General features: G+C 41.5%; 1 protein-coding gene across 3 annotated transcripts in view; it reads right to left on the minus strand.

The window, feature by feature from the left end:
• PLAG1 (PLAG1 zinc finger) overlaps positions 1 to 19588 on the minus strand; it is a 29528-nt gene that overhangs the window by 4872 nt on the left and 5068 nt on the right. For all 3 annotated transcript variants that reach the window (XM_026843096.1, XM_026843094.1, XM_026843095.1), the window contains one exon: positions 2519 to 2618. The gene's annotated coding sequence lies outside the window, so the exon portion shown is untranslated. The remainder of the gene's footprint in view (positions 1 to 2518; positions 2619 to 19588) is intronic.

Raw genomic sequence — 19588 nt, forward strand, 5'->3', positions numbered from 1 at the left:
AAATCACACCTCACAACCTTATTCCCTCAGCCCCCCGCAGCAGGGCAGGGGAAGCCAGCAGCTGCTGGGACAGGTGGAGCCGGGCGGCCGGCCGGGAGCGGGGCAGCAAGCACCAGGCCGCAGCTGCTCCAACCTAATACCACCTCCCTGACAAACAAAACGGACTCTTCCCCGCTGGCAGCGAGGGGAGGCTGGCTAGCTTGGAGCGGCCTGGGCCGGGTCTCAGCTGTCTTCTCTCTCCTGCTGAGGCTCAGCAGAGATGGAGGGAGCCAACCACTCCAGAGGGGAGCGGAGAGCAGCACCCAGGTGTGATGGGGGCAAATCTAAACAGTCCTTGCAAGAGCCCCAGTGTGGTTCTGGAAGAAAGTGAGGAGGAAGCAGAGCCTGTGTTCTTCTCAGTGCAAGGCAGGACTGGAGGGGCAGTAGGGGGAGCAGGGGATGCACCTCTTTAATGTCTGCATTTTATGAAATCTTCAGGCTGAGATCTCCATTTGAAACATGTACACAGAGTACGTCTTTGTCTATGCCTCTTCCTCCCTCCTCCCCATCACTCTTCCCTTGTCTTTACAAGAGGAGAGAAGTACTGGCACACCAAGATGGAAATCTGCTGCCTTTCAACCCTCAAGTTCTTGAATGGCAGGTTAAACTATGCTACATTCTTTAAGCAACAAGTTTGGTAAGACCACCTTTACTCCCCCAAATTTCATATGGAACCCCTAACCTCTTCAAAGATACCCAGTGACAGAAAAGGTTTTTCTTTAAGGACTCATGATTTCAGATTTGTCTCGGAGTCATTCCTGCTCATGGGACAAAGCCTAGAGACATCAGTTCCATGAGTGGGAACATGCACAGGTCTTCAAAGTATCAGCTTAATTTTATTTTCTGTCTCATAATCAACTATCTAGTTCATAAGTGAAAAAATGAATCAGTTGTTTGGAGACTTGGGAGCAATAATTTTCTGCAGTAAAAGTAAATGAAGACCAGTTCCAGAGATTTCAGTGAAGCCACCAATGCAATCAAAAAGAGGGTCTGATTCACATCAAAGTGCTGATATATTTGTGGATTGAAAGATTTTTTTCAATATATGATTCAATCAGAATCTGGTAATAAAATTAATTTTGCTTTCCTGTAACTGAACACACTGGTCTTCTACACATATTGGCCTGAATACAGAATGAAATCTTGTTTTAGCCTAATCTCTCCTGACAAATGATGTTTGGGGGAAGAAAAAAAATCCAACCCAATCTACACTTACGTAGAGCACAGAGGCACCTATATGAGACCTGCCACACAGAGCTGACAGTGCAGCAGCCGTGGCCCTCACAATGTGGCCAGGGCACCTACAGTCTCACTGGGGAAGGGCTATGACCCTTTTCACCTCCCCACCAAATCCACACCTAGTCTGGGACAGGGCAGGCAGCATTAGCGGCAAAGGGCAAGGGAAGTGCCTCCACAGTTTGCTGCAGGGGAGTGTGGTTAATTCCACCATGCTGGGTCCAGAGCTCAGCAGCAAGTGGCCTCTGTGCCCAGTCAGTGACAAGGGAAGCAGGCACAGCTGGCAGGATACAGGGAAGGACAACGGACAGAACTAGGACAGGGCTGTGGGGCCAGGGAGGCGTAGGGAGCGCTGCAGAGGGGTTGGGAATATCTAAGGACACGAGGATAGGGGTGAGCTGGTAATGCTGGAAGCAGGTGCAGAGGAACTGAACGTGCATCAAGCTGGGGAGACTGCAGGATGTTAGGCCATGCAGAAGGGTGATATACAGGGTCTGATCTGAGGCCAAAAGCAGTGTTTGTTGTGGAACAGCATATGAGGCTTAATTGTTAAATTAACAACTCTGACAACTTCTCACTCCTTTTCTCAATGCAAAGATCACACCTCAGGCTTGAGGCCATCCTATAGTCAGGCCAATATAACATTACTGTTACCTTCTCCAAAACTTCAGGTAACCTAGTTGCTGTACCAGAAGTAACTCAGAACATTCACATGGATGAAGAATTCAAGTTTTGTTCCTCTATGATCAAAACTAATTAAGCTGACTTTGAACTGTGTTTAAGTGTCCTTAAAAATGCATCATTAGAACAAAGTGTGGATCCAATCTTTGACAATGACAGTGTTTTATTAAAAAGCATGTATGCACTATTATCTCAGTACCATTTCTCAACAGATGAGACAATTAAGAACTTCAGTATTGATCTCTGAATAGCAAATAACCACTTTTTTTTTTTTTTTCTTGTGGATATATAGACTGAGCAATGGAGATAAAATTTAAAAAAACACTGATCCTCAAATATTACACTTTCCAAAGACCAGCTGAAAGAATTTTATGAGTAATATTGCCTGTTTGTGTCTCAACATATTATAACTTAAAATCCTCATTCTTATTGGTGCTTTCACAACTGCAGGATGAATGATTATATGCAGTATCAAATATAACAAACACATTACACAAAAGCTCATATATAATTCTATTTTTAAAGAAGCATATACTTAAAGCAGCCTCTGTTCAATGCACACCTGATGTTTGCCCACTAAAGTCCTCAGATTTTGGTCTTAACCAGTTCCGCTGACTCTTCTTGGAGGAAACCAGAATCCAGTACTTCCCATTTTTACTGGTCTGAAAAACAAAAGGAAGAATGGACTAGACTCCAGCAAAACCAGTATATTCAGAAAGGCTGGGATTTGGCAAGACTGGGGGTTGGAAAGAACTGGAAAGGAAAAGTTGAAAGGGATAGATCCAACCCATGCACAGAACATTATGTACTGTTAATTATAAACTGTAGGAATCAATCGTTCTTGCATTATCAGTAGCAATTATGCACTTCAATTTGCAGCATACTTACATCATTTCAACTAACGCTACACTGGACAGTAACACATAAGGAGATAAAATTAGACAAGAGAAAAGGAGTTTTCAATAAAGATAAAAACAAAACAAAACAAAAAATCCACAGACCAGAAATAATTTAGAAATAACAACAAGACACATGAAATGCTGGGCCCAGACTTGAGTTTCTTACTCAGAAAGAACTGAATAAGAGAAGATTTCTGGATTAGGGCCAACTTTACTAGAATCTAATGCCTTCATTCTGCTTAATTATACAGGAAATAGCAGCTTAAAAGGTGACCTGCAAAGGAAAATAAAATTAATTTAAAAAAAATAATAAAGCCTCTTAATTTTATGTACATGCTACAGGTAAATCCCAATAGAGGGCAAGTCTAGGTGTGCCTGAGCAAATCCAGAGGGCTTTTCTGGAATTTCCCTTATACCTCCCCTTTCCCTGCCACCATCCTTTTGTGAATTTGCAGCATGTCTTCCTTTTCTTGCTAGAAGGCCTCCCGGATGACACAGATATATGTGGAAAACATGTTCAGCGCCTCACTGTAATGGGGAGGTTTATCCCCTCCAACTCTTCCAGATATGTAAGAGCCAAGCCCTATACAGCGCACATACCCCACGTGGCATAGCAAGCTGAAGGTATTTGGCAGGAGCCCCAGAGTAATGTAACATTTTCCCCCACACAAAGCATTTTCCCTTCTCACTTCCCATTCACCCCAGTGAAGTATTCTTCCTTTTGGTACCAAGTTCAGCTTCGTACAGTCCCAGCCTCCTCTGCTGGTAAGCACAAACATGAGCAAACCGGTGTCGTTGAACACTTACTGAAGGCAAAAGTGCTTCAAAGCAATTGACTGAAATCTCTCCAACAGCTGAGGAGAGTTTATCTGGGGCTCTGACACACAGGCAGGAGGTAGAAACAGCTCCAGTACCCAAAGAAAAAGTGAAAGCTTTGCTAACTAATGAGCAAGAAAGAGAGCAAAACCCTCACCTCCTCTTTAGGAGGTCTCCAAATCACCTTGTTTCAGGGAAAAAATGCTGATGACTCCTCACTCCTTCTCCCAGCAAGACCCTTATAAATTAGTCACCCTGTGATGCCTAACTCAACATCTTCCATTATCGCAGCAGAAAGGAATAGCTTCATTATCCAGGTGTTTCTAATAACGTAGCTCACAATATGTAGACAGTATTTAAGACAGCCACATAAAGGTAATGGACTAAGTCCATGAGGACTTACTCTCTCCAGTATTGGCATTTACAGATTTTTCCTGTTCAAAAAAACCCCCAAATTCTATCTAAAATATTATAATGCCCTCTCAAACATTATTCAATATTTTCTCTTAAATGCTCATGGCACTCAATTCTCACCACACATCTAGGTCACTCTAGCAAAAAGCAGATGTCCTCAGAGATGGGCCATTAGAGGCATGGAAAGATTATCGTATCAGGGGAAACTGAGGCAACTGGAACAAGTAAATAGGATAAACACCAGATGTAGGTAAAATGCTGAAGAGAATGTAGGAGGAAAGTCAGGTGCTCTTATTCATTACCTTATGAATATAGCAAAATCACAGTGCAGTGAATCCAGATGAGGGCAATGCTATACCTACAGTTAGCTGGGATCTCAACTTCTACAAGACCATGACTAAGCAAAGAGCTTAACAACATACACACAAGAAATGATAAGTTTGTATGAATAATGAAAACATCTGCTACATTTGACAGGATTAAGTGAAAACAGAAAATAATTCCTATGTTTTGCAACAATAAATCAACTACTTGATAAAAGATTTTCTTCTTAATGCACAGAATATAAAAGTTGTCTATGATAATGCTGACTTTTAGAACTCCTATCTTAGGAGCTTCTAGTGCTAAAAATCTCTGAGGCAGAATACTGGACAAAGGTGTAACATTCTTTTAGTAACTACTTATAGTTACAGTGTTTTCTTTAGTTACAAGTTTTCTTCTCAACTAGATGAGTTAGGAATGATTTTTAATGAATAAGAAAGTTCAAATTATTCTCCACATGAAGTAGAGAAGCATTGCACTGCAAAAAGCATTGTCACTTGCACATGCCTAAAACCCACTTGGAACTAGTAACAAAATACAACTTCTATAATTTGTCACATAATTCTTAGAATTTATCGTATATTCCAGTATCCACGAGACACTAATTTTGCTAAATCTCCAACAAACCAGATAATTCCAGGTTAGACAATATTTGAATTTCTACCATCTATTTAAGGTGTCAAAAAGAAAAAAAAAGCCCTCAAACCTTAAGCTAAATAATTTATTCCTGTTTTTAATACTAAAGAGTAACATACTTTTTTTCAAAATTCACAGTTCATCTTTAAAAATCTGAAAAAATAGCTGCACTTGAAAATATTTTAAAACATTACCTGATATGTAAACTAAAAGGATAATGAAGACATTACATGAATACAACCAATTATCTTCCTCCTAGCTTGCATTTCTTACTTTTCTCAAGAGTGTGCAACCACAGTAAAGGAAAACACCAGTTTTATGGTTATTTTCTTTCAAAACAAGAGAACAATAATGAGAACACAATATTGAGAACACAGCATCTGTCATTACGCCTTGTACACAGAACAGTGAACCAAGCTTCAATTCCTGAAATTAATCAGTTTTAAAACAGCGTAAGGGTCCTAGAAACATTAGAGTCATAATAACGGTGGACCTGATTAAGGATTTAATAGTATAACCAGAGTCATCCTGGGTTTTAAGTATTTCTGTAAGGAAACAAAATGAAAAGCAGTTACTTACCCTATGGAAACTGTGATTCTTTAAGAAGTGCTGTCCACACAGATCCCAGGTGAGCATGTACTCACATGAACAGGATCAAGTTCTCTGAAGACAGTAATGTCCATCCAGGCTGTGCCTGTGCACCCCTCCCAACTGCTACTGGCAAAGGGCTCCTGAACAGTGCCACGCATGTCATCGCACCACCTAATGTGTTCTGCTGCAACAACAGCTCCCACTTCTGCTCCTCACTCCCTTGTGGGGCAAGAGCTATTACCTGTGTCACTGCCATCAACGTGCTGCTTTGAGAAGTGGCAACCTCCTTCTTCAGTGGCTGCTGTAGCCCTGCTGTTCCCAAACCTGTGCTCCCATCTCAGGGTTTTAGATGTTAATGTGAAGGAATTGGCAAGGTTTGCTGAGGCTGATGAAAGGGAGAGCAGGGCCATGGGAGAGAAATATGTGGGCAAGAGTGGATGTCCTAGCTGGGAGCACAATGTGAGGACTGGGGAGCTGAAACTCAGACTGGCATCCTGGTTTGGGAAGAAGGAGGATGAACATGTGCAGCCCAAGGAAGCCAGGAGCTGCTGCTGCTCAGGGTGGTCATAGAGCAAACTAAGCACAGGATGTCTGTCTGCCCTCCCAGGCTTGCCAACAGTAAAGACTCCTTCAGAGTGAAGGACAAGAGATTGCTTGTGGTGCCTCTATGGACAATGTGCCTGGAACAGTCACAACTACCAGAGCGTAAGTAACCATTTTTCTTCTTTTCTGTATCTCACCTGACTACAAAAAAGGACTGACAGAGGAAACCTGCTCTGTTCAAGCAGTCAGGGACAGCTGGGGGAGCTGAGCTGGAGGAAGCGTCAGCAAGAGACAGTCAACATAGACACCCACTGTGGCTCAGAAGAGCCAAAGTGACAGTCAGACAGCACCTCCACTACAGAGTGGCAGAACTGAACTACAAATCTTGCCACTTCTGCCCCTCTCAGCCAGGAGTGTTAAAAATGCACCAATGTTGCCAGAGCTCCTGAAGATGAAGGACTCTACCCCTGGTTTAGGGCAACTGAAGAAGCACCACTTAGACTCCTCCTGCTTTCCTTGTGCTGTCAGCTTACACACAAGCCTCTCACTAGGCAGTTCGGTTTGTGGAGGTGCAGATTTAACCTGCCTTCCTTCAGACACCTCTGCTGGGACAGTTGTTGAAAGGGGCTGAGGGAATAAGTCGCAAAGTGCCTATGCTGCTCCAGGACGGCACACTGGGACCTGCAGCCCTGCAAGGCTCAGCCAGCCTTCCTGGATCAGTAAGGATCAATGTGCCTATTGCATACTTGCACTGACCTCAGGGTGAGCAGTAGGTCTGACTGATTGACTTTGTAGAAAAATGCTAGACTTCTTGCAGAAACCACTTCATCTCAGAGCAGCTGCAGGTAGTATAAAATCTAGCTGCCAACCTGGGACTTCCAGAGGTCCCTCTTACAGAGAATTAACTTTCAGTAAGGGAGCATCTCAGCTGGAGAAGTTGATCTCACCAATGGAAACAGTCAAGCAGGTAAGAAAATACATGCTTAACTGGCAAAGATGTTGAAGTATGGATGACTTCAGGGTGTGCCTTTCTCCATGTTAAATTAGAATGTTCTGACTGATGCAGGGGTCTGCATCACTGTTCTTGGCAGGCCATCTGATCTGGCAGGCCACATTTATCTGAACAGCATGTCATTCTTTAAGGGAGACAGAAAGTGAAGCCTGTTCACCCTTGCACATGTTTAGAAGGAGAATCCTGTCTTTGGTAGGAAGATGCTGCTTCTCCCCCATTTGTTCTAGGCTGGATGGGGCTGGAGGGGGAAGCAGGCAACAGAGTGTGGCCTGAGTTCTCCTACACTCTGAAGTTCAAGCTGAGGCTTTGATGCTGGAGGACAAGAAGGAGGAAGAATGGGCATTGCTGGGTGAGACTGTTAACCATAAAGCGGGTTTGACCAGGGAGCCTGCCTAGGCCAGGAGAACAAAGCAATACTTCATTTAATTTTTTGCCTGTTTTATAGTGTAATTTGGAAGAGATTTGAACAGCAAACAACATGTACACACATGTTTCTGCCCTGAGCAATGAAGACACCTGGCACGACTTTCTATAAACACTGGCACTGACGAACGGCAGGAGGGACAGATCTCAACCCTCAGAACCTTGCCTCTGGCCATCGTGGCCTTTCATATGGTAGGCAGCGAGAGGAGAGCCAACAGGTACACTACCTGACAGCAGATGGGAATCAGCCAGGGTTTTACAGCTCCTGTTCTCTCACAAGCTGATGGAGGAGATATGAAAAGACAAAGAGGTCCAGTGCTGAGGCCCTGGGGGAACGAGATGACATTAAGAAATGGGTGAAGCCACTTGGCCTTTTGCATTTTTGGACAACAGATATTGTAAATAACCATTCAAAGATGTAGGCACTGGCCCTACCATAAAGCAGTGTTTCATGTAAGGGTAGCACACACATTGATGCAAACTAATCACAAAAGAACAGACAGGTTGGTTGGTTGTAGGTTTTTTTTAATATATACAAGGCTGTATTTATCCTATCTTGAACTTCAGGACTTCTTAGAACAGGCAGCTGAGCTCAGAGAAATACTTCTCCATGGATTCAAGCTCTAGCCTATAGTATAAAGGAGTGGCTGAGGGAGCGTGGTAGGACAGCAGTGAGCACATGCACAGGCTGCAGGAAAACAACCAACTCCAAGCATGCAGCAGGAGATCTGCCCACAAAAGCTGCTGCAGGAAAATTGAATGATGTGGGCAAAACAGTGAAAATATCTATCCAGCAATCTTAGGTATAAACACAAGATTGACTTAGAGATAGTAACACATAAGACTTCACCCCTCAGGGTAACAGCCCAACATCTAGAACATAATGAATTAACATAAGCACTGAAAATAAAACCAGGCAACCATTGCAGCCTACTGTTAGTGACAGCACATTACTAATATCTACTGTGCGCAGAACAATGATTGTGCTGCAAAGAGTATTAAATAGAAGGTAGAAAAAAAAAAGAATTAAGACAATTCAAAATTTTAACAAAGTCTTTGTTTGGTTTTTTTTTTGGAAAACTTCTACAAAACTGAGAAACTTATGCATAAAGTTGAGCAGGAGAAAAACCCAGATCCTTTCACTAATGTGAAATATGAGTAGCAAGGGGAACAAATGCACTAAAATGATTAAATCAATTTCTTTTTTCCTGGGCAGTAAATACACAGATTCTATAAGTAAAGGTATGTTAAATACACATACCTTTTATTAATTAATAAAGCAAACATTTGGAGAAAAAAACACTAGATTGCTGTGGAACAATAACCATCATACAAAAACAGGTATTTATACAGATTTGACTATTAAGTACAAAATGGGCTTTTTTTCCATGATCATAAGACTATTTGCAATTCTTGAAAGCTGTACTACAGTCATGAAACTTGGACAACCAGCTTCTTAATTTTACAAAATAACTAATTTTTATAATATGCTACACTAGAAAGAGTATTACATAATCTCTTTCAGAATACAGAACAAAATTCTACCATTCCTGACTTTTTGTTTTTCTTCTTAAGTTTCTGGAAAAGTAGAACATGAACTTACCAACTTTTATTTTATCATGACCTAATAGTCTGTAATTTAAAGAGAAAAAAAATTACAATATTATCCAGCATCTCTTTGTGGGCTTTCCATGTTTCAAATTACTTAGGTCCACTTTAAATCTGGAGAGCTCAGTTTTGGTTACTGAATGTTCCAAAGGATTCCTGATTATATACTAAATTAAAGGAAACAAGAGCTGCCTAGAGTTAACCCATCTGATGATTGTGGGTTTATGGGCTTTTTAAGAATATCTATGGCACTGCATTGATGTTTTTCTGAAAACTTTGGAGAGGCTGTGATGCAAATAATGTTGATACTGTAATTACTGTTAGAATGTTTAAAACCTGCAAAAGTGCTTTCGTGTATTTTGGAATCACACCACTACTCTTCCCAGGAATAAACTGCATCCATTTTTAAAGTGAAGATGCTTCTGTGAAAGCAAACTTCGGTTACTATTTAATCTGCATACAGGGCCATGTCATTTTTATAATAAACCCTAACCAAAAGCAAATCCTGTATATGTACAAGTAAACACAAACACACATCTTAAAGGTGCGTAAGAGATTATACACTAACAGGATCAGGAATTAATTGATGTTTGTAAGGAACAATATTTTTCTTTGTCCCAAAACATCTTCAAATGAGTCTAGGTGTGTGGGCTAGATTAACAGCACATCTAGGCCAGTATTCTGCCTCCAATAATAGCCAGACGTACAGAACAGGTCACGAACGTGTGGTATTTCTCATCAATACTCTTCTGACCTCCAACTACTTTGATGTCAGGGACTTCCTGAACCATATGTGGTTTCTGTTAGTTTAGCAACTTTCAGCACAACACCCTTCCAAGCAATAGTCTGTGCTCCCCCTGGAAAACTGTATCAGCATACTTTTGGAAAATCATCCCACAAGTCTCTCCCACTGCTGATTTTATAGAGAACCTCTTGAAGGCTCTGAATCTGCCTTCCCTCCTAACTGTGTATGGTCTTGTTTTGAAAGGCAGTGGTTAGACTGCCTCTTCCATCCTCTGCAGATCTCCATGACATTGACCTCAATTCATTCCTTTCCCAAACCAAAGTCCCAGTTTATAGAAATGTTCTTCAGGTGGAAGCCACCCCATATAGCTCATCATCCTTGCTGACCTTCTCTAAGTCTCTTCCAGTTCTAATAAATACTTTCTGAGACGAAGGCTCCAGAAGCACACACAGCACTGAGAAGGCAACTGGACCATACACTCCTGTAATGATGTTCTCAATTTTCTTCTGTTTTTCTTTCCTCCTCTAACATTTGTATTGTGTTTTGGTGACCAGTGGGTTCACAATCTCACAGAATCACCAACCACAATCCCCAAATCTTACTCCTCAGTGGTAATATTCAGCTCAAACTCCTAATCTTACACAGAATCATGATTGTTTTGCCCAGTGCTCCTCAGTTAACCTCACTTATCTACACTGAATTTCACCACCCATTTTGTTGCACAGTCCTCAGCACTTTAATTCTTCTACTGTTCCCCACAAATGGCTCTCTTCTTTATAGCAAACTTGCTCACACAATTGCTCATCCCCTTACTGATACCATTTATGAATGTGTTGAACAGCACAGGTCTCTGTGGAATGCAACTGGAACCCTCCTTTCATTGGGAATTGACCATCTACCCTTTGATCTATCTTTTAATCTGTCACTTACTTGTGCAAAGACCTTCCTTCTTACATTATGGCTCCTTAGCTTCCTTAAAAAGCCTTTTTGATAAAGTTCACTTTGATGTTTGAACCACAACATCTTTAATTCTTGCTGATGCCTTCAAAAAATTCCAACTCCCTAAAACAGGACTCTTAGAAATGCTGCTTTGAGTCTTCCCAAATAATCACAGTTCACACACAGGGGACCACCAATTCTATGCTTTATAGTAGCACCTACCAAAATTGTCTGGTACAGATTTCAGATTTGCATGGCCCAGACCACCCCGAAACCATGATTTTACATAGTTACATTTCAGAAGATTTTTCTATACCTTAATAATTTAGGATGTGCCATTAAAACAACGTAATCAGGTTGCAGAGCACAACTAGATAGAACAGGAAGTTACAAGTTTTGCTTTTTGAGATCTAACTTGAATTGTAACACAAGATTTTTTTAACAGTTTCAGTAATAAGTCAAGTAAAAGGGTTTCTGGTGCTCTAGTCTGCTAGGTGGAAATCACAACGACATTGGTGAACTCAAGACAAACTTTTCTCACATGTATTACAAGACAATCCTGTGCAGCTAGTGATCTCTGCTCAGAGAGAGATGGTCTGAACTGAAATAGCACTGAAAAAAGCAGCTACCAGTCACTCCACTTTGTGACGTGCTCCTCATTTAAACTGAAAAAGTAAAATTTATCAAAGAGCTCAGTAGTTTCACTTGAAGGTCTGCTAGGCAGATAGAACACAAAGAATCTGGCTGTGCTGGGGAAATTAACCAGGTGCTAGAAGGCTGGGACAGGTTTTAAATAGCAAAGTCTGTAAAATAAGCATGGACTATAAATCAGAAAACACAAGATTACAATAATCCAAACAGTGATTCACCCTCTACCCTACTTCAATTTCTGTCTGCTCTTAAAAAAACAAAAAACCAAAACAAAACAAAATAAAAAAAAAAAAAGGAAAGAAAAAATAAAAAGAAAAAAAGGGTAATACACATCTAGCTAACACAAGCTCAGATAAGAGGGGCAAGGTGGCGGTATTTGAAAAAATCATGATACCACATAGAAGTTGCAAGGACTGTACTAGGACAAGACCTTTCACAGGAGTTAGATTTCCTTCATGAGATTAGGTTAGAGGGTTGGGAAGCTCGTATTTGGGACAAAAAAAACCCAACTTGTGAAGAACAGAAATAAAGTGACTGAGAGAAAAGGTAGTACACATGCTGCATCCTGGGTGTAGGTGGTAACTACGCAGTAGCCCAAAGAACATAGTGGAAGCCCTGTCCTGCCCTGAACCACACTGCCTGAACAACACTGCCTGGGGGCAAAATCTGTGACAGGGTTTAGCATTGCTTTTTTCGTAACCTTGGATTTTCATGTGATTTATTGAAGCTATTCCAATTAAAATGTTGATCCTGGTTGCCCCATCTCTTTTGCCTCTTATTCCAGCCTCCAAAGAAAGGGAACAAGTAAGAAAGAGTACCCAACTTCCCAGAAGCTGCTAGTCTTCCAGTACACCCTACAGTCAAGGAACTGCTGTTCTATCTGAAAAATACTTCATAGATTATTATAACTTTACATTAAAAAGTGTCATGTTTAGTCACAACGGCCTTTGCTGTGGCTGCTACAGCTGTGATGCTGGATGATTGTGTCAATGACCTTATGAGCTAAACCACAAAAGCCTTAGGAAAGGATAACTAAAGATGCAGAATACTTAGGGTAATACCAAAGCAAATCCCTCTTCAAAGATGTAATCAGAGAGCCTCTCAGAACCTGCACAGTGCACTGATTGTATTTCTGACTGTTCATGTACCAACTGTGATTATGCAATGATGCCAGTATACACCTAAACAGTTTACTGATTAGAGTGGCTTCACAGTGTTTGCATGATGTTTTGCTATGACAGCATCCTTGTTAACAAGGTAAGTAGCTCTGCATTTGTTCCCATCTCCCATTTGGCACGTTAAGCGGTTAATTTACAGTGCTCTGCTTCAGTTTGTCATGCAGTGAGTTTTGGGATGTACATCTGAATCTATAAGAATTCTGAGATATGATGCCAGATTAATGAACAATTAAAAGCAGTCATGCATAATTCAGAGGTACAGAACTGAACGTAGCAGAGGGAGATGAAGCCAGGCAGTTAGTATCCAGAAGAGTCACCTGGAGTACAGTTTTTGGATGGCAACAACTACTGGGTTCAACTTCAGGCAGCAAAAGCAGAACCTGACAGAAGTCTGCACAGATTCTGCCCTGGAGCTGCACCAACAGAAAACCTATCAGAGAGCTCCTGTCAACTTGATGAAATGTCATAATGATGTAGTCACCAAACAACTTTACCATTAAATCACAAGGTAATCAGCTTGTTATTGGCGGGGCAACCAAGTCAGGAAGGCTGACGGTAGCACAAGGAGGTTTCTCCATGACACATCAATGCACAGGAGGTCAGAGATAGTTCTGAAGGGATAGGGTTCCCTACTGGCACAGAAACAGGTTCTGAGATGCATATCGGTTGCCCTACACTATCCCTGCTCCACTCCCAAACACACAGGCTTAAGACTTTATCAACATGATAGTATATTCCTTCACAGTCCCGCTGCACACAGTTTATCACAGTAAGCATTCACCAATAGTAATAATGGGTGCTCTACAATGAAAGACTTGTGTACTGCAAGGTAATTTTTGTTCTCCACAGTCCAAGACACCAGAGCATTTAAGAGCTCTCCTCTTTTTTTTTAAAGCAACTTAGTAGACTCTGCTTCCTGACTTCCAAGCCTACATTAAGTGATGGGAGAAAAACACATGCAAGACTTTGCCTTGAACAGCTGCAGACTGCCAGGGTTCCAGAAAGGTGGAAGGAAGATGGTGACAAAAAGTATGGAATAGTCTATGACTGTATGGTATGCAGTGTTTCATGCATGTTACAGGAAAAATATCCTGGAGGGCAGATGGAAACACGAAATGGAGATACTTTTGTGAGTCCTAGAGAATGTATTCCTCTAAAGTGCTCTCCAACAAGATGCTTGAGCTCCTTTCAAACTGTGGGAAAGCAGCTGTAAGCTAGCAAAAAAATTGCAATCAAAAAGGTATGGTTTAGTTTAGTTTTATTTTTAAAAAGTTGTGAAGAGACAAATTTTACAGCAGTTATGTGTTCAATTAATTTTTCAGACAGGTGTTTATAAAAATGGATTTATTTACTGATTTAGCTGATGGTGCTTTTTCAGTCAAAAAATAATGACCTTAAAAGCAAAGTAGGCCATGCAAGGAGTACTCCTCTAGATGATGTACACAAGATCCTGAGTACTGTCAGGAAACATTTCTAATTAGCTCAACTGACAGTGGTCTCAACATCAAACATCTTCTAGGTTTTGCAGGGTGTTGGAGGCAAAGTGCTTGACCAGTGTTTTGTTACAACTGTTTATGTTTAGCACCTTTTTACTGCCTGTTTCTTGTCCCCTTCCAGAACCGCATAATCCATTTCAATCTTCTGAGAGTTCTCCAGGAAACCCTCCTTTCACCACTCTGCCTTTGCAACCTCCTGCTGAGCTGAGCTGACAATTTCAAGGTTCAGATCCAACTTTCATTTATCTTCTGAAATCTGATGGCTATCTTTTAGCTAATAATTCCCCTCTTCATGTGGGCTGCAGCTTTTTTATGTGCTAAGAGAAATCAAAAAAAACAAAGATGTTACTTGTCATCCCACTCATTACAAACTCTATTTTAATACTGCTAACTAGTTTCTTCCCTCATGACCACATTCAAATTCTTTCCCTTCAACTTTTCTTTTCACCGTGTTCCCTTCAAAACTGCAAGATGCTTTCCAAATTACTTCCACATACTACATATGCTGTTGTAGGTTTTTCTGGGACATACGTAATGGGGTAAGTTGGTTGCTATTGTTTCAAAACTTGAAATGGTCAGACACTGTTGCATAGGCATTTGAATATAAAGGATTCTGCTTTTGGTTTTTTTTTTGAAGACAGAACCAGTAGGCATTACTTTTGTAACTCCACACATGTGCAACTAGCTGTCCTTATGCTGAAGGACATTACTCCCTAGCAAATTCCTCAGAGACTTAAGGACCTCTTTTATAGACAACAGGCAAACTGTGATAATACACTGCAAGGCTACCTATCAATCAGCTTCATCCAGGAGTGCTAGAGGAGCATTTCCTTAAAGAAAACACACACACAAAAAAAGGGGAAAAAACCCAAACACCTCCTTTACATGCAATGTTGGTGTCAAACCTCCCTCCCACATATTATTTTCACACTTTTTATGGCTCCTACAGACTACTGTAAAATACACAGCAAGTTTAAGAAAATGCTGTAGCAGTTGTTAGATATACACAAGCTCGCTCTACTAAATAAAAGTTTTAGAACAGCAACGCAGTTCAAAATTCCTTGTGTACTTAACCCTCAGCAAAGACTGAGCATGCTAATGAAACTGTGACAGCATAGCTTTATATTTGAGACTGCATTAACATTTATAAACACTCTGAGCATGACTAAGGTCTGGAGCAGGGGGGCAGCATAACCAAAGCTGGGGAAGGCTGTGATTAGTGAGGAGGAAATGAGAGGAGATCAAATCAGCTGAGAAAGGAGGCAGAAAAGTGCAACTCATGTTTGGGACTTGGAACAGCAAATATACCATTAAAGCCTTAAAGTGAGACTGATGAGATGATGCCATTTCAGGGAGGGGAGCAACAGTTCAAAAAGACAAACAGCCGCAATATGAAAAATGCAAAAGCATCAAGAAGTGTGATCAAGAGCTCTTATATTTGAGGAGTCAGGTACTAGAGAAAGTACAAAGCCCTGAGTCAGCAGCACAGATGTGACAGATGACACTGACTAGGAGGAAGGCAAACCAACACTTGTTAAACTGAAGGACATGTCGCATGGGCAGGGCTGTAGGCAGCAGGAGGAAACACAGACACTCAGGTAATGCCACCCGTCCTCTATGTCTGTGGATCCCCCAGAAGAAACTGTTCTCTCCAGCCTTCAAACTCTCTCCCCTTAGACCCATGCCAGGGGATGAGCATTGGGGAGCACGGAGTTGAGTTGTGCCACAGCTCCAGCTCAGCTGGGACAGGCATGATCTTTGCTGTGTCTAGCTGGACTGGCGCTTGTGCCTTCCCCACAGCCCCAGGGCAGGCATGGAACGAGAGGGTGCTCTGTGGTGACATCAGCACCAAGACCAGGGTCACCTCTCTCCTTCTAGAGATCTCCAGGTTTCCCAAACAGGACAAGGTAGCTACGGGGCAGAGTTGCAAAGACTTAGGCAATGAAGATAACTTGATGCCACTCCTCATGGGATGAAACTTTTACACAGAGTATAGAGAGATCAGAGAACTACGGGAAGAAGACATAGAGGTACAATATAGTAAATTTTCTGAGAAGTCCTTCAGTACAGCAGGACTGATAACTAGGTAAGGGTAGCTGAGCAAAGACTGAGCAAAGTCTGCTACAAAATTTTGACATGCAAAATTTTTGTGTAGGGGATACAAACAGTAAAGGTTGTACTCTGGCTGAGAAGTTAAGAGCAATGAAGGGATGTAGGGACAGTAGCTGGAACGCAGAAGTTCAGAGGTGGCCAGTGAGTGGCAGTGCATCTGTGTGGATAAGAAGCACACAGCTAACAAATAAAACACAAGTCTGATCTAAATTTGAGTTAAATGGCAAGGGAAGGCTGCTACCTGGGTGAGAGCACTCCACTCCAGAAAAAGTAGTTTAAACCCTCCTGTGAAGTTATTGTGCAAGTGGGCATGCAATACTTACTGGATCGGTTTCCTCCTCCAGCTTCTGCAGGATCCTGTGGCCGTTTCTTGGGTATTGTTCATGTCTGATGAGTCACAGTGCTTGCAGCAGGCCCAGGCCCAGATGGACACTATGGCATAGGTGAGGCTACTGACCTTTAATTGCTGGTTTTTTACCCGGTTACCTCAGGACCCTGCTGTGGCATTGTGCACCATCCGGGGGAAAACAAAATAAATCACTCCTGGATTCAGTGGCAATGTCACTTGCAAAACCACAGCCCAGAGCACGTCTGAGAGCAGTGATCAAGAGTCAGGCTGTGTTTCTTTGTCTTCTGCTACATCCTTTGTGGTCCTTTGTGGTGATTCATCCCCGACGCCAGGTCCAGGTGTGCTCCCTCACTTTCATTTATGTGGGCAATGACTTGTACCTGTCCATCCCATAATGACTCATAACTGAGTAGGGTCAGACATACATGAACCAGAGGCCACCAGAGCCTTGGCAGACTCTTCAAAACGAATTAATTGTTAAAAACAATTTGATTACAACCCCCACCACAAAGAGCAGCATTTTTGGCTACCTGCCGACATGTATGGAGCATTTACCTCCAGTCAGAATGATCCTGGAGTAAAGGAGGACACGGACAGATAGTGAGCCAGGTGGGAAGAAATACAAAATCTAGCACCTTATAAGTAATTAACCCAAAGAAACCTTGGAGTGGAAACTAACTTACTGCAACAAGCATTTACTGCACTTTACTACAGTAAGTAGTCCTTTTTGATATAACTTTGAGAATTGCTCAGCATGAACATATGATGCTGTAAAGAGGAATTGAAGTGTGTTCAAGGTAACATCCTACTGTGGACCAATTCATAGCAAATTGTTTTTGTTAATTATTTCTCAGTGATCAACAGCCTAGACATTCTTTCTCACTACCACCATTTTAAGGTTCATAAAGGGACAATTCTACCTATTATCTGCTTGAGTGAATCCTATGTTTCCATACTTAGGAAAGCAAACAGAAGTAGAAAAAAAAAAAGAAAATGCAGTAAATTTTACATGCAGTTTCTGTTTGTTAGGGCAACTCTTTTTTTCAACATACAGGAAGAATATCATGCAGAAGGTAATACCACCCCCCCACCCCGATTATTCCTCATCCTCTGCCTTTAAGAGACTACTCTAATAGATAACACAAATGGGTTTGAGCAACTGTAGTAACTGTTTTCAAGCATATCTTCTTTAAGCCACTGAGATGCCAAAAGAACAGGTCAGCTGGACACACATTTCAGAACTGCCATATCTTGGTCCCATCTCTCCCACGGACCCCTATGCAATTTTAAGCAAAAGCAGTTCCTATCTACTGCCTATCAGCATTTTTATCAACCTCCAATCATTGCTGAAATAAAAAACCAAGGCCACTTAACTAAATCCAGCCTACCTCTCTGTCAAGTATGCCCAAGAGTTGCAACCTGACCTGACCATCCCTAGTTTCTAAAATGCAGCCCTAGGCACTCCGCTCTTGCAGATGATACACCATCCATTGGCAATTGTAGCGTCACAATCCTCCTTCAAAGGTTTCACTGCTCTAATAGCAAAACCTGAGGGATCACTTCAGCTGCTCGCTGCAAAAGCCTGTAGGTCACTGTGCACTGTGAATCAAGTGTTCCAGCTTTCTATTAGATACACAGGCTGTTCTTTATTTACAGAGGACTGGATGTTAAAAAGACACCACTACAAACAGAAGGAGTATTTATTTACAGATATCATTAGCAATTTACATGAAAATGTAATAAACGGGTCACATATGAACCACTGAAGCACTGAGTGGCTAACTGGATATTTCAGCTATCTTAATTAACTTCAGTATTGCATCAAATGCTGTAAGAGAGCGACAGATCACTAATGCCAAGTTAGTCATTTTCAGTAACAGTTCTCATGGAATTTTTTCCTTCTAAATAATCAAAACAATTGGTCATTGGACCTTATAAGGAAAAGTGCCATACCAAACAGAATTTCATAAAATACAGCTGTTTTAACTTCATGGTTCCCTCCAGCATATCTGCAGCACCTGAATTTTGGAGCTGCATTTTTATTTATTTTTTTTAAACAAGACAACAAGATAATACTATTAAAATAATTAGCAGTAACTTGCTCAGATGGTTTCCTCTGTTCTTAGAACAGTGAGAGATATCCAATAAAAATCACAGCGTAGCAAATTTTAAACTAACAAACACCAATATTTTATTTTTTAACATCAGAGTATTAGCCTGTGAGATTTACTGCCAGAAGGTAGCATACAGTTAACAGGCAAGACTTACACAGGTAACTGGATCATCCAGAATTATAATACAATTTCAAGAGAGTTTCAGAAAAAGTAATACTAATTCTCTTTTTTTAGAACTAAATCCAAACCAGCTAAGTTGGGGAGGACCTTCTCCTCTGTACCTTATAGTTATACCACCCCTTGAAACACCTGATAGTAGGTAATATCAAGACAACTAGAGAGAACAGTACTCAGAATTCCTGTGTCATCCTCTCTAGATGTGGTACAACACTTTTGTGAACTCCAAACAGCAGCCTCCCATCTCTCCAGAGCATCTTTTGAAACACGCAGTTGAGCTTGCCTCGAGCATAGCAAAGTATACGTTCTAAGACCTCGGGCACTGGGATACCTGCCAAATCACAACAAATATGTATACATAATCTAATCTACTTGAATTTTGAGTGGAAACTCTGTGCCCTGTAGATATATCCCTCAAGGCTACGAATAGCATACTTGTTGGACAGGATGAAGTTTCCCTGTGTAAGTAATAACTCTTCTGGCACCTAACCACGCCTCCTGGCTTCTTCCAAAACGAAAGATCAGGGAGGGAGGAGTGATGAGGATGAAGGTTCGGAGGTTAATAAAACAGTTTTAAGAAAGCAATCTCTTCCCCCCCCCCCCCCCCC

The sequence above is a fragment of the Athene cunicularia genome, assembly GCF_003259725.1.
Source record: "Athene cunicularia isolate RWA chromosome 2 unlocalized genomic scaffold, athCun1 chr2_part1, whole genome shotgun sequence".
NCBI lineage: Eukaryota > Metazoa > Chordata > Aves > Strigiformes > Strigidae > Athene > Athene cunicularia.